The 15000-nt window shown below is 41.5% G+C and overlaps 1 protein-coding gene across 1 annotated transcript in view; it reads left to right on the top strand.

Moving 5' to 3' along the window:
- stx1b (syntaxin 1B) overlaps positions 1-15000 on the top strand; it is a gene marked incomplete at both ends in the record, with an annotated part of 66833 nt that overhangs the window by 17864 nt on the left and 33969 nt on the right. The window lies entirely within an intron of this gene.

The raw sequence follows: 15000 nt of genomic DNA, 5'->3' as shown, positions 1-15000 counted from the left end.
CAACCGCCTATAAATAAACCGTCTGTGGAAAAACCGGTCTTCGGTCGCGAACGCGCCGTTCTGGCAGTAACGGTCGGCATCCTGAGATGTGTTTACAGCTCCAGAGACGCACGTTGGGGTCGGCCTTTTGAACCAACCTCGTTGCCTGTCGCTTCACGGTCGCACCCTGTCAGGAGCCAATCGGCTTAAGCTTTGTCGATACTGTGCCATTAGGTCGGGTCATGTGGTCTGCCGGTCCTCTGAAATCCACATGAATTCCCAGGACAAATGGACCGCTCGGAAAGGCCCCGCACTCGTTCTACAAGGCTTGAAGCCGTATCAAGATTTATTTGTTTATGTGTTTATTCTATGGGTCTTGACGACCAGCTCGTCTTCCCGTGGTCAACGGGATAAGCGTTTTCTGCCGCCCTGGTCAAAGAGTCCAAAAGTCTGGCCCATTTGTGTCCTTCCCTACATACTGCTTATCCGTAGTATTGTCCAGTGTACTTCAGTATTTAGGGGAGAAACAGTGACGTCTCTTCGGACATACCACATCGCCATATTGCCGCTCCAGTACTTTTCACACTGTTTGATGCATACTATGGTTTCATAGGTACTAAACACCAGCTTGCCGTACTAAAATAGTGTGCTAGTACAACATTTGTCTCTGTTTTCCAGTTGTTAATTATTAGTCAGTGTATTAGAAAGTGTATCGGTGTTGTTGGGAACGTCATCATTTTCAAGATGGCCGTCGTTGGGATGTGACCCATGGCTTCGCGACACCGAGATGAGAGTGCGAAGGGACAGGACCGAAACATTTGAGGATACTACAACTTCAGACATACTAATCCGACTCGGTATGCTGGTGTGCCGTTCCGGGCGCCAGGGTGACTCTGTGACCTTTGACCCTCACGGTGACATTCTCCGTGTGTCTCACAAGATTATTAAAGGAAAGAAGGGGTTCCAAAATATGGTGAAACAGGTGAACCCAAAAACGAAAATAGGACACAGAACACTCACCTATTGACCTTTCAGGGAGATATGTTGGTACACTGATACCAACCCCCACCCGACGTCTCATCCCTCCATCTGACCAGCTGTCACCTCCCCCAAAAGAACAGAATGATCTATTGATTACATGAGTCATTGCATTCTGGGAAAGCGTTTGCATTATGCTGAGCGTCTGTCTCCTGCTTTTTAATCTGTCTCTCTCCGTCTCGTACTGTTTTCCACACTTAATTTCTCCTCTCTGCTCTCCTTTTATCCTCCCACCGTCCATCTTCCCTCTCCCTCCATTCATCCGTCACTGTGGCTGTCCTGAGGGGATGGGGGGAGGGAGTGGAGGGACGGATGGAGGGATGGGCACAGGGGAGGAGACTGGGAGGTTTGAGGTTCCTCTGGCGGAGCAGGGGGATTGAGAGAGAGAAGGAATCAGATGTTCCTCCAGCTTCCTCCTTGCTGGATAGATAGATAGATAGATAGATAGATAGATAGATAGATAGATAGATAGAAAGATAGATAGATAGATAGATAGATAGATATATAGAAAGATAGAGAGATAGATAGATAGATAGATAGATAGATAGATAGATAGATAGATAGATAGATAGATAGATAGATAGATAGATAGATAGATAGATAGATAGATAGATAGATAGATAGATAGATAGAAGAGAGATAGAGAGATGTAATTTGGCGTTGAGTGTCACTGTCCATGGTGCTGAAATCCTCTGGAGGTCCATGTCAGTGGAGCGTCTGATCAATGACCTGACCTGACGGGGATTTGAACCCCCCAACGTAACCACACCCGCCTCACCCGCCTCACCCGTCTCACCGTCACCACCCTCCTGTGCCACCCAGTGCCAAATTGAATGATCAAATGGACTTCTTATCTTTGACTGGACACCCATCCATCACTGGAAACTCTGGAATTTGTAGTCCATATCTCCCCCTGCCAGTCTGTAGTCCCTCTATGGCCCTGTCTGTTGACCTTGTTTTGTTCCTCTATTTAATATGCCATCCAACCATCCATCTACCCATCCATCCTTCCATCCATCCACCCATCCACCCATCCATCCTTCCATCCATCCTTCCATCCATCCACCCATCCACCCATCCATCCTTCCATCCATCCATCCATCCATCCATCCATACATACATCCATACATACATCTATCCATACATCCATCTATCAGTCTGTCCATCCCTCCCTCTGTCCGTCCAGCTGAGTCAGGGTAAGGCTGTATCAAGGCTATTTCTAAGTCTTCCTCCCTCTGCTGCATCACCCCTCCTCCCCTCCCCTCCCTTCCCCTCCCCTCCCTCTCCTGCAGTGCTGAGATGGAAGTTCAATATTTTTAGGGTATTGTCCCTATTTCATTTTAGATTCATGTTTTGAGTTTCATCCAAGTGAAATGTGATAAATATTAATGGGATTAACTATGATATCCGACCAAAACTGTAGTTTAAGGAAAGAAAACTTAAATATTTAATTTATAATTTTAAACTTGAGGTCATATCTTTACCTCCTCCTAATTTACTGGCACCTCCCTCCCTCCCACCTTCTCCAGCCCCTCATCCCTCCCTCGTGACCTTTTCTCTCTCCTCTTCACCTCCACCTCTCACATAAAATCATTCAAAAGGTCCAACTCTCTCTCTCTCTCTCTCTCTCTCTCTCTCTCTCTCTCTCTCTCTCTCTCTCTCTCTCTCTCTGTTCTTTCTTCCTCCCTCCTCTCTGTCCATTACTGGGCCATATAAAAGCCCCATCACCGCCTTTGTCCAATTGTCCCCCTGGCGTCTCGTCCGATGCAGAGCCAGCAGTCTGCAGCCAGCATCAGACATGTTATTTATAGACGAAGAGAGTCAGGGAGAGAGAGAGAGAGAGAGAGAGAGAGAGAGAGAGAGAGAGAGAGAGAAAGAGAGAGAGAGAGCGGGAGAGAGGGGTTGAACAACAGACAAGATAGATGTGTGTGTGTGTGCGCGCGTGTGTGTGTATCTGCGGGTGCACATGAGTGTGCACACCTTCTACTTTACTATTATTATTATTATTATTATTATTATTATTATTATTATTATTATATTAATAATAAATTGGTGCAATTATATTTGTATTATTGTGATTATTACTATAATTATTATAATTATTTATGTAATCGTACATTTATTATTGTTATTATTACTATTGTTTTTATTATTATCAGTATCATTAAGAATAATATGATTCTTAATATTAATATTTTTGTTGTTGTTGATGTCAAGTAGTAGCAATCTTGGTATTATTAGTCATATGAACTATTTCTAAACTGTAGTTTTCAGACCGTTTTGTATCGTCCTGCTCCCAGTAACCAATGAGAATCCACGAAAAAAAGGCAGGTTAAATATCAGTATTGGTATTGGAAAAACTGACAAAGGCCAACACAATCCACACATTTTGGGATATTTTTATGTTTATGTCTGAGGAGGAGGAGGAGGAGGAGCAATGTACTGAGGTAGCGTTTCATAGCGTTGTTTTTAGAACATCACCATGGTGTACTTTTATTACTGATCTGATTGGTTCAATATATCCACATATTAATTAAAACAATTGCATTATTGTATGTATTTTTATTATTATTTATTGTTTAACAATTTGTTCAATCATCACTATATCTTCTGGAGTTGAACTTGTTTTGGGGGGGTTTGTACAGTTTGAACGATGTTAATCTATGTTCTAAGATTTTTCTCGGATGCCAGATCATTACATTTTCAGTTAATGAATCACACTTTATTTTTTTTTACATATTGAAAGTGGTTTTCCACCAGATCGCATGAGATGGTTGACGAAAAACACGAATCTAGTTCTCCCACCCGGGGTAACTGTGCAACCGGGCAATCGGGCAACATGGCAACTGGGCAGCCGTTAACGTGGAGCCAGGAGTGAAGTTAAGATGGCAGCATGAACGATAAAAACCCCCAAATATTCGGACGAGAAAAGTGATGAGGCCAGAGAGAGCACAGATGGGCATTTGGTTGGAGCCCAGTGATCCCAGGGGATTGTGGGTAACACAGCTCACTGCTGGCATTATTCAGCACACACACACACACACACACACACACACACACACACACACACACACACACACACACACACACACACACACACACACACACACACACACATACACATACAAATACACACACACACAGTGTTGGCATTCAGTCTGCACTCTGACACCTGAGGTCACCCATCCTGACATAACTCTTCATGACAGGAGAGGAGAGAGGGAGGAGAAGGGAGAGAGGAGAGAGGGAGGAGAAGGGGGAGAGGAGAGAGGGAGGAGAAGGGGGAGAGGAGAAAGATAGAGGGGAGGGGGAGGAGTGGGTGGGTGGGGGCAGTGGAGGGAAAAGGGAGGATAGTGGAAAGGAGAGGAGAGGGGGAGGGGGGAGATGAGGGGGCACAGGGGAAGGGGAGGAGAAGAGAAGAGGGGGATGGAGAGAAAGAGAAGAGAAGAGAGGGGGAGGAGCGGTTGGAGTCAACGAATAATGAATAGACGAGACGGAGGAGGGATTGAAAACCGGAGCGAATTAAATGTTCTTGTGAAAAGTGAGGGGTGAAGGGACGATGGATGGAATGATGGATGGATGGATGGATGGATGGATGGGTGAATGATGGAGCAGGAGGGTTGGGAGGAGTGTAGAGAGGGAAAGGCCAGAGGGATGAGAGGATGATGGATGGACAGGCGGAGGTATGGAGGTCTGACCTGTGATGAGTGCATTGAGGGGATTTGGGTCAAGGTGGAATCGACACAATTTAACCCCAAAACTGGCAACCCACGCTCCACGCTGTAAAATGTTCTTTGATAAAAACCCTATGCTGTAAAAAGTACTGTGATAAAAACCCACCCCTATAAAAAGTACTGTGATAAAAATCCTCCACGCTGCAAAAAGTACTTTGATAAAAATCCTCCATGCTGTGAAAAGTAGTCATAAAACCCTCCATGCTGTAAAAAGTACTTTGATAAAAACCCTATCCTATCCTTCCATACCCTATATATGTATTTATGTATGTACAATCTTTACAATCTTTACAGTAGTACTTATGTGAGTGTGTATGTTTGTATGTCTATATGCTTTGAGAGATGACATACTGCACATACATACAGGACAAACATACAGTATATACAGTATGTACATAATTTACAGTATATACAATAAATTCCATATTTACAGTAATAACAGTATACTAAGTATTTTACAACAGAGACAGTATTTAACACTACCCACAGTATTTACGTATATAGCAGAATATACCTTTTTATATTATTTATAGTATTTAACAATTTATACTGTATTTATAGTATTTAAAGGATATGCAGTAAGTAGTCTACGGTATTTACACGATATACAGTATGTATTTATGTATTTACACCATAAACAGTATATTGAGTATATGCAGTATGCTACAGTATTTACCATTTAAACACTATGTTTAGTATTTATGTTTTTTTCAGTATTTACACTATATACATTATTTACACAATACACAATATTACTGTATATGCAGTATGTATATATAGTATTTACAATATTTACAGTATTTTAGTATATATAGTTGTATACATAATTCACACAATATACAGTATTAACACTTTATACCGTTTGTTTAGTATATACACAATTTACAGTATTTCCACTATATACAGTATTTAAACTATATACAGTATGTTCACTATCTACAGTATTTATGCTGCATTCTTAGTATATACATTATTTTATAGTGTTGACACTATCTACAGTATTTTACACGGTATACAGTATTCACACAATATACAGAATTTATGTATGTACTGTATGTATATACACTTTTCAGTATTTATACTATATACAGTATGTAGAGTATATTCACAATTTTACAGTATTTACACTATATACAGTGTGTTTAGTATTTACAAATTTACACTATATACAATATTTCCACTATATACAGTATGTATGTATTTACTGTTTGTATATAAAGCATTTTCAGTATTTACAGTATGCATAGTATGTACACACAATTTTACAGTAATTACATTATTTGCATTATATACAGTGTAGATACAAGTATACACAGCATTTGCAGCATATTAAGTATTTTACAGTGTACACATTCAGTTCAGTATATACAATATTTGACATTATGTACACTATATACAGTAAGTTTAGTAAATACAGTATTTACATTATATACAGAATTAACACTATATAAAGTCTGTTCAGTATAAACAGTATTTACACTATGTTTAGTATTTACACTATATACAGTATGTTTTGTATATACATTTTTAAAGTATTTACACAATATGCAGTCTGTTCAGTATATACAGTAGTTACAGTAGTTACATTATGTACAGTATGTTCAGTATACCGTATTTCCACTATATACAGTATTTACACTTTATACAGTATGTTTCATTTATACAGTATTTTACATTTGCACAAGATACACTATGTTTAGTATATACAGCATTACAGTATTTCTGCTATATACAGTATTTTTACTACATACAGTATGTTAAGTATATACAGTATTTTCATAATTTACACTATGTTTAGTATATACAGCATTTACAGTATTTCCGTTATATACAGTGTGTGTGTACGGAGGAAACGCCCTGAGTTATTTTACCAAAATATTTTGGAGAGTTACTGCAGCGACGATCCTGTTTCCTGCTCTCCCCTCCCCCACCGCTCCCTCTCTCCCTCTCTCTCTCTCTCTCTCCCTCGCCACCCTTCCCCCACTCCACCTCTCTCCTCATCCCTCCTCTCCTCTGCCCCTCCCCCACTCCCTCCCTCTTCCACCATCTCCATATCCCTCTTTCTCTACCTCCCTCTCTCTCTCCGTCTCTCTCTCTCTTTCTCTCTCTCTCTCTCTCTCTCTCTCTCTCTCTCCACCCCTCCCCATCTCTCTCTATTTCTAATCTCTTTCTTGCTTTTTATCCCTCTCATCTTCTTTCTCTCCACACCATTCTCTCCAATGCACGTGTGTGTGTGTGTGTGTGTGTGTGTCTGTGTGTGTGTGTGTGTGTGTGTGTGTGTGTGTGTGTGCGCACTGCAGGGCACTCAGTGTGCAGTCAGTCAAATTAATTGGATTAATATGGCGACAAACACACACATGTACACACACATGTACACACATACAGTACGTGATGCGTGTTCTCGTTAGATGTGAGGCCGCTAACGAGCTAGCTATGCCACACTAACACCACCTTCGCTACTGAGCTTAAAACAACTTTATTTTGGTTGAGTGCACGATCCCTGCCGTGAGGTTTGAGGTTTTACCTGCACAGAGGATGTGGTTTAAATGAGGAATTCAGATCAATACCTGAAAAATATAATGTACCTATCCCCCCGAAAAAGTAGTGCGCGCAATATCATTGTCCAATGGAGTTTTAGATGGAGGGATGAATGGGTGGATGGAAGGATGGATGGGTGGAAAGATGGATGTATGGATTGATGTATGGATGTATGGATGGATGAATGGAAGGATGGATGGAGGGAGGGAGGAAGGGATGGATGAATGGATGGCGGACAGACGGATGGATGGATTGACGGATGGATGGGTGGATGCACAGATGGATGGATGGATGCACAGATGGATGGATGCACGGATGATGGATGGATGGATGGATGGATGGATGGACGGTTGGATGGATGGACGGACGGACAGATGAATGGTTGGATGGAAGGATGGATGGATGGGAGCAATCAATATCCAATCAATAATCAGTTAAGTATCCGTCCTTGAGAAAGAGGAGGGAGGAGGAAGACATATCTCAATGCGCAGACGTCACAATTATTACATAATAAACTATAAACAAAAAGCACCGTATTCAGTAGTGACTCTGTTACTTTTGTACGACACAAACAGTGAAATCCACAAGAAAAGTGTTGATTCTGCAGCAGCAACGAGCTCCCACTCGGGGTTTCACCAACTAGTCAACTAGTCGACTACTATGACCACTAGTCTGCGCTGTTGGCAGCAGTCGACTGATCGTCGACCAGACTTAACAATAATTACTGTATTAGTAAAATAATTGATTGGAATATGGATTGAACAGCGTTGGAGCGTTGGTGACTCCTGCAGCGAGGAGGCGCAGGGCGGTGACGTCGGCGTCACCTCCTCCAGACGTTACCGTTCAATCCAGCGCCTACATGCGTCTCCATCTATATCCTCACTCAGCTGCGTGGTGTCAAAAGATCGGACCAAACGATCGAACCGCCTCTGCGGCGCTTCTATGACGTCACGGCGGACACCGCCGTTCATCGGTGCCTACAACCCCTCTCTCTGCTTCTGCTTGCATAACGGGTAAAAGACGACTAGTCAACTAGTCGACTACCGTTACGGAGAACTTGGCAACTAGTAAAAATCAGTCGTGGTGAAAGCCCTAGCGGCCAGTGTGACTCACACACGCACGCACCACCCGCATGCGCACGTACACGCGCGCACGTGCGCACACACAGACACACACACACACACACATGCAGACACACACACACACACACACACATGCACACACACACACACACACACACCCACAGGGCACCCATATACTGCGTGCAGACATGCTAACTGCAGAACCAATGTCACGTCCTTTATTAGAAAGGAAAGACACTCTATTACCCCTCCACCCTTTTCCACTCCTCCGTCACTCTTCCACCTTCACCCCCCTCTCCCTCTCTCCTCTCTCTCCATCCCCTCGTTACACGTCCCCTTTTATTGGAGCCTTTTAAGTAAAGCGCAGTAGTGAGTGTGTGCATTTATAGCATGAGGCACTGGTCAGTAGCTACTCTCCGCCCTCCATGGAAGGATGGATGGATGGATGAGCCAGCGTGTAGCATGTAGCATAATAAACATAAACAATATGAAGTTAGTTGTTGCTGGTATTTTGTTTTGCACTTTTGTCAACAAGGTGTAGTTTCTGTTCCTTATCCCTCCATTCTTTCTGTCCTCCGCCCTCTTTCTCTCTATCTCTCTCCTCTTCTCTCCCTCCCTGTCATCATCCGATCCTTGCTGCTCTCTCCCTCTCCTCCTCCTCTCCCCTCTCATCTTCTCTCCACCTCCCCCTCGCCCTTCCTCCACCCTTCCTTCCATCCTTCCTCCATCCTCCCTCCATCCTTCCAACCCCGTCCTGTCCATCCACCCGTCTGTACTTCCATTTCTTCCCACCTTCTTGCTCTCCTTCGTTCTATTTTTCAGCTTTGCTCCGCCTCCTCCACCTCCACCCCCCCACCCTCTCCCTCCCTCTCTCCGCATCATCTCTCGTTTCTTCCGCCTCTCCCTCTTCACTTTCCCTCCTTCTCTCGTGTCGAGGAAGGCGCCTTTATGTAACTGCACCCATACTGTGCTGCTGCTTCCTGGATGGACATGCAGATGGATGGATGGATGGATGGATGGACGGATGGATGGATGGATGGATGGATGGATGGATGGATGGACGGATGGATGGATGGATGGATGGATGGCTGGATGGACGGACGGATGGATGGATGGATGGATGGATGGACGGATGGATGGATGGATGGATGGATGGATGGATGGACGGATGGATGGATGGATGGATGGATGGACGGATGGATGGATGGATGGATGGATGGATGGATGGATGGATGGATGGATGGATGGATGGACGGATGGATGGATGGATGGGTGGGTGGATGGATGGGTGGATGGATGGATGGATACATGGATGGGCGGGACAGATGGATGGATGGACAGATAGACAGCTGTAGTATTCTATTACGCATCATCTAATCCAAATCTTCTCTCCCTCTTTGCCTCCCTCTCTCTCACTCTCTCTCTCTCTCTCTCTTTCCCTCCCTCCCTCTCTCTCTCTCCTACGTTCTGAGATTTCCCCGGGGATCATGACAACACCCTCAGGGACACCCAGTCTGCACTCACGCCGTCTGCAATGCTCGCTCTCTCCCACTCTCTCTCTCTCTCTCTCCCCCTCTCCCTCCCTCTCTCTCTCCATCCACCTCTCCCTCTCTCCCCCTCTCTCCTTCCGTTGTTCATGGCAGAGGTATCAGCTCGCTTCGGCGTTTTCTCCCCGCGCGGCATTGAGGGTTGAACGTGTAGAACTCGAGCGGTGTGAAGGAGGGGAAGAGTGAGGAAGGGGTGATGGTGAAGCAGCGGGTGGAGGTGGAGAGGGCGGTGAAGGAGCTTCTTCAGCGACAGGAAGATCAGATCAGATCAGATAAGAGACATTTTGGGCGTTACAGCAGCTCGCTGAGGAAATAGTAAGTACAGAAGTCTGAGGATGTGCGCGGGTAAATATGTAAATAGTACAAAATACAAATAGTAATAAACATGAAATCATAACATGAATAGTAATAAACAAAAAATCATACAGAATAGAATTAAAATATAATATGAATTTAAATAGACTCAAAATATAAAATGTAAAACAAATGCATGTAGCGCATCCTCTCTATAAGATAAAACAGAACTGTGCTCTATCAACCTTAGGCCTAAAAATGATAAAACAGCATCATTTTTATATTTTGACCATTTTAGCATCATCACAGATAATTAAATTTTATTCCATGGTGCTTAAAATAAATAATAATAACCGTGCGATCCCTGATGAATGCCTTTGAATACCCGCGGTTCCCAACCACTGGTCCCCGGACCCTTCCGTGGCCCATGGGGTCGGCTTCTGGGCCGCATCATTTTGGCTGGAACTATAATAATAATAATAATAATAATAATAATAATAATTATTATTATTATTATTATTATTATTATTATTATTATTATTATTATTATTATTATTATTGTTATTATTATTATCATTACTATTAGCATTGGCATTAGCATTAGCATAGAATGTCGTCCAATGAGCTGTGTGAGCTGTTTATCAATGCGCTGGAAAAAACCCGCCTTGCATTGTGGGTAGCAGCTGTTTTTGGTTGGGCTCCTGGGCCGTGGTTCCGCGTTCTGCTTCCCGTCGTTGCAAACTCAGTTTTCTTCCTGAATAGTCGGCAATTTGAAAAAAAGAAAATGACTCGACATCATCACACACCAAATGATTCATCAGTAGAAGATCAATACGTGTTAAAGTCGTTCCTGAGCAAGATGTCGGCGATGGTCACCCGGGGCTAATGAAGTTAATATTGATCCGGAAAAATATGGAATAATTAACTTTATTCAGATCAATTTTTTGAACTTGACTTCTTTTTTTCTTTTCTTTTTTTTTTTTACCGTACATTGTTCCTGAAGTTGTGGTTTTGATTCCATGTGCTTCTTGGCTGCTCCTCCAGCTGCTGCGTTTTCGCCTGCGGGGATTCAAGAAAAGCAGCATCTGCTTGAGAAGGAAACAGAACGATGCGGCTCCACCACCTGCTCAGTTGCTAGAAATCTTTATTTCATTTTTTCAAATAAAGTAAAAAAAAAAATTTTTTTAAAGAATAATATGCTGAAGTTTTGCTCGTTTCAACACTGAAAATCATGTCCATTTATATATTTTCCCCAATTATAGACCCCCACAGCCCCATAAATAAGAATTAAAAATATAAAGTAAGAAGTATTAATGAAAAATATATAATAAAAAAAGGAAAACTGTAAAAATAATTAAAATGTTAAATAAATAAAAAACACAAATGACAAAAATTATTCAAATAGATAAAATACTAAAGACCTTTCTCAGTAAACACTGATTATACTTGAAGTGTGACATTGTTTCATTAAATAATTTTTTTAAATATATTTCATCACAGATTCTTCCTCTATTTTTGAAACCAAACCGTTTTATGTCATTTACCTGTATAAAAAAAATACAAAAAATACAGGTTCTCTTAAAAACATCACAAAAATAACTTCAAAGCCACGACGATAACAACCTTCCACAATGCATCAAAAAAATAAGAAATAACAATAACTATATATATATATATATATATATATATATATATATTTCTATTTATGTTTTCAATCTTCTTTCAATCTGTCGGGGTCGGAGCGAGGGTCAGGAAACATTTTCACAACAAACACTTTGTGTTGTAATCGCAATTTCGAAAAAGGAAAAAGGAAAAAGATAATAAAAAAATGAAATGAAAAGCTGGGCGGGCGTGGCGGTGTTTGCGGCGTGGCGGTGTTTGCTGTTGAAGAAGAGCAGAGCGAAGCTTCTGTTCAATCTTATCTGTCAGCAGCAGCAGCAGCAGCAGCAGCAGCAGGTTGGACCGGTCCATTGTGCCCCCGCTCTCCCCACTCCCCCTGTACTTTGGTACCTTCCACCACAGCTTCTTGTACACAGTGTGTATCTCTCCCGTAGAATTAAAAGTCAATTAACAGTAAACGAAACAAACAAACAAACAAAGCGAAAAACTATTAAGAGCGGGAAAGGGCCCAAAACTAAACTACTGTGAGATAATCACTTGAGAATTATTTTGGGATTGATCCGAGTAATTGACTTAAATAACTGACTCAAATGCAGAGGCCGTGAATTGAAGACGAATTCGGCTAAATTGATAATTGATAATCACTCGTTGAGGAATTGTTGATTGAGATCCTTCACTGTCTCTGAGCTGCATCTCAAAGTGTTTCACAGAAAAATCTAAAAAATGAAAATAAGATCCAAAAAGACAAATGTAAAACTAATTTTGTTGTGGTTAATCATCATTATCATTGTTATCAATAGTCTCATGATCACAACTATTAGTTTGTGCGAGGAAACACTCACTTCATTTATCTGTGTTGTCCATGTTTCTGTTTCCGCTGTTTGTTTGGCACTTTGTATGGATTTACACTTTAATATTTGAGGGAGGATTTTTTTTTTTTTTAATAATTGTCAGTTCTTTCCTTGGTCGATGGGATTCATTGCAATTTGGCAAAATTTAAGTATCAGATCAGGACACACGCACACACACGCGCGCGCACACACACAAACACACACACACACACACACACACACACACACACACACACACACACACACACACACACACACACACTGTGTTTGGCAGCAGCACTGGAGAAGCTGCCATGGCTCTCGGTGGGAGACACCGGATCCAGGTGGAGAGACCTGGGCAGGACAGCGAGGACGGAGGGATGAGCGGAGGAGAGAGCGCGGGGGGGGGGGGCAAGAATGGAATGGAAGGGAATGAATAAAGTGAAACGATGTGAGAATCGCAGAGATGGAGGAAGGTGGAGAGATAGAGATTTCTATCTTCTAGTTAACTTTAAGGTTTATGGTTTATTGTTCCTTGTACATTTTGTAGATGTATTTTGTTGTATTTTTTTCCAAATCTTAAGGTTCAAATTTATTATTCATCATTAGGTTTATTGTATAACAACACATTTATATTCCTCATTGTTTATGTTTACCTTTATTTCTCTTCGGTATTGTATATTTTTATTGTGTATTGTTAATCATTATAGTGACAGCAGTAATTCTTTCTTCTAGTACAATTTTCAGTTCATAGTATATTACCAAAGTTATTTATTTTCTAGGTTTATTTTATTGTGTTTTGGTCAATTATTAGGTTTTATAGGTATGTTTTTTATCATTGGGCTCATTTTACTTTGCCAAATTTATTATGGTTCATTGTTTGTCTTTTAGTTTTTTTAAGTTTGTTTAAGGTTCTATTTCTATGTTTAAATGTGTATCTATTTCTATAATGTTGGAGTTCCAGATGCATGGTGCATTTTTTCGACATGTGTGTGTGTGCGTGAGTGTGTGGGTGTGCATAAGTGTGTCTTTGTGTGTGTGTGTGTGTGTGTGTGTGTGCATGTGTGTGCATGCGTGTATGCATGTGTGTATGCATGTGTGTGTGTGTGTGTGTGTGTGTGTGTGTGTGTGTGTGTGTGTATGCGTGTATGTTTGTGTGTGCATGCGTGTATGCATGTGTGTGTGTGTGTGTGTGTGTGTGTGTGTGTGTGTGTGTGTGTGTGTGTGTGTGTGTGTGTGTGTGTCTGTGCACTGGTTGCTTGTCTTTCAATCAGCAAGCAAACAATGTTATGGCACAAACATCAGCACAATTCCAAAAAGACAAAGCCACCGCAGGAAGACACACACACACACACCCACACACACACACACACACACACACACACACGTGCGCAGCAGGGGCGTGGTGTGGGCTGATAGTGGCGATTCAAGGCTGTCTATTTAAAGCGGTATTGATCCAACGCTGCTGCTCCTGCTGGAGGGAAGCTGAGATGATCCAGAGACAAAGAGGCAGCGTCCACACTTTGCACCTTCACATCATATTCACGTGGTTTTATAAACAAATATCCTTTAAATAAAGATGCATTGAGACGTATAACGGTGTAACATTACATCGGGATTTCATCAAAATCAGCAGTGAATTAGAGAACAAATGACGACAATAATCCACACGCAGGGTCTTCAAACTGGGTTATTGTTGTGTTATTGAAGCTGGGTTTTTGGAGTATTTGTGTTGGGTGGAATGTTCCTTTAAGCCGTTTCAAAGGGCGTAGCGTCCCTTTAACCTCAGCTGGTTGGAGGTCTGTGCTTTGGTGCTCTAGCAGCTCTGGAAGCCAGTCAGTGCATGCTCATGTGTGTTTTTTTTTTTAAATAGAATAGAATTAATCAGAATCAACATCAGAATCAGAAATACTTTAATAATCCCAGGGGGAAATTACTTGATCCCAGGGGGAAATTACTTAATTAAACAGAATATAATATGATGAAACGGAATGAAACCAATTAAATTAAATTCAATTGAATTATAATTAAATAAAATAGCATGGAATATAGTAAAATAGAATGAAATATATAATATAAAATAAAATAAAAATAAATAAAAATAACAGAATAAGATAAAAAATAAAATGAAATGAAATAAGTGAAAATAAATGACGAATACAATTAAATCAAAATCAAATTTAAATTAAATTTAAATTTAAATTTAAATTAAAGTTAACAAAATAAATAGGCCAAGAGCATTTTAAAATCAAGAGTTGCGTGTTCCTCTATGATCCTGTTTTGAATCCCTGACGGCCCGGGTGGACTACATTACCCACAATTCCCCGGCCCCAGACCT

This window comes from Zeus faber (genome assembly GCF_960531495.2).
Source record: "Zeus faber genome assembly, chromosome: 11".
Taxonomy (NCBI): domain Eukaryota; kingdom Metazoa; phylum Chordata; class Actinopteri; order Zeiformes; family Zeidae; genus Zeus; species Zeus faber.
This window is presented reverse-complemented; position numbering and strand designations above follow the sequence as displayed.